At 32.4% G+C, this 488-nt stretch overlaps 2 protein-coding genes across 2 annotated transcripts in view; both read right to left on the reverse strand.

The window, feature by feature from the left end:
- The window catches only part of LOC105452465 (adenylate cyclase type 5-like), a 39,986-nt gene that overhangs the window by 32,537 nt on the left and 6,961 nt on the right, over nucleotides 1-488 (reverse strand). The gene's annotated exons all lie outside the window — the stretch shown is intronic.
- LOC105452456 (putative fatty acyl-CoA reductase CG8306) overlaps nucleotides 1-488 on the reverse strand; it is a 23,436-nt gene that overhangs the window by 10,696 nt on the left and 12,252 nt on the right. The window lies entirely within an intron of this gene.

Consider the following 488-nt stretch of genomic DNA (forward strand, 5'->3'; position numbering starts at 1 on the left):
TTAATAAATCCGAATTTTACAAAATAATAGAGGACTTTTTTGTTCAGTTTAATCTACTTATCTTGCCACACACTTGCATTCAGCGGTGGGCCGGATGAATACGCGTTTATTCGTCAATCATCAAAAATGAATGTCTGGTTTACGATTGCGAATTTTGCAAAATGGTAGAGGACTTTTCGATTTAGTTTAGTCCGTTCTACCTACCCATAAACGGTGATACACCTATTATGAGACACCCTGTATATATATAGGGGAGACCGGGGCTGGTTAATACATTTTTTTAAAATGAATTTTTTACATGTAATTAATAAATGAAACAAATACCGCAAGGATATTTTTCAATAGCCACATGCTTCAACAACATAGAAATTATTTTTATAATTTAATAATATAACTAATTTGGTTGTATTAATGGAAAATGTAAAATGATGCAACTTGTAACAATCGGCCCCATATACGAGGTCAATTGTTACAGTTATTGGAATCAG

This window comes from Wasmannia auropunctata, unplaced genomic scaffold (assembly GCF_000956235.1).
Source record: "Wasmannia auropunctata unplaced genomic scaffold, wasmannia.A_1.0 LD336106.1, whole genome shotgun sequence".
In the NCBI taxonomy this organism is placed as follows: domain Eukaryota; kingdom Metazoa; phylum Arthropoda; class Insecta; order Hymenoptera; family Formicidae; genus Wasmannia; species Wasmannia auropunctata.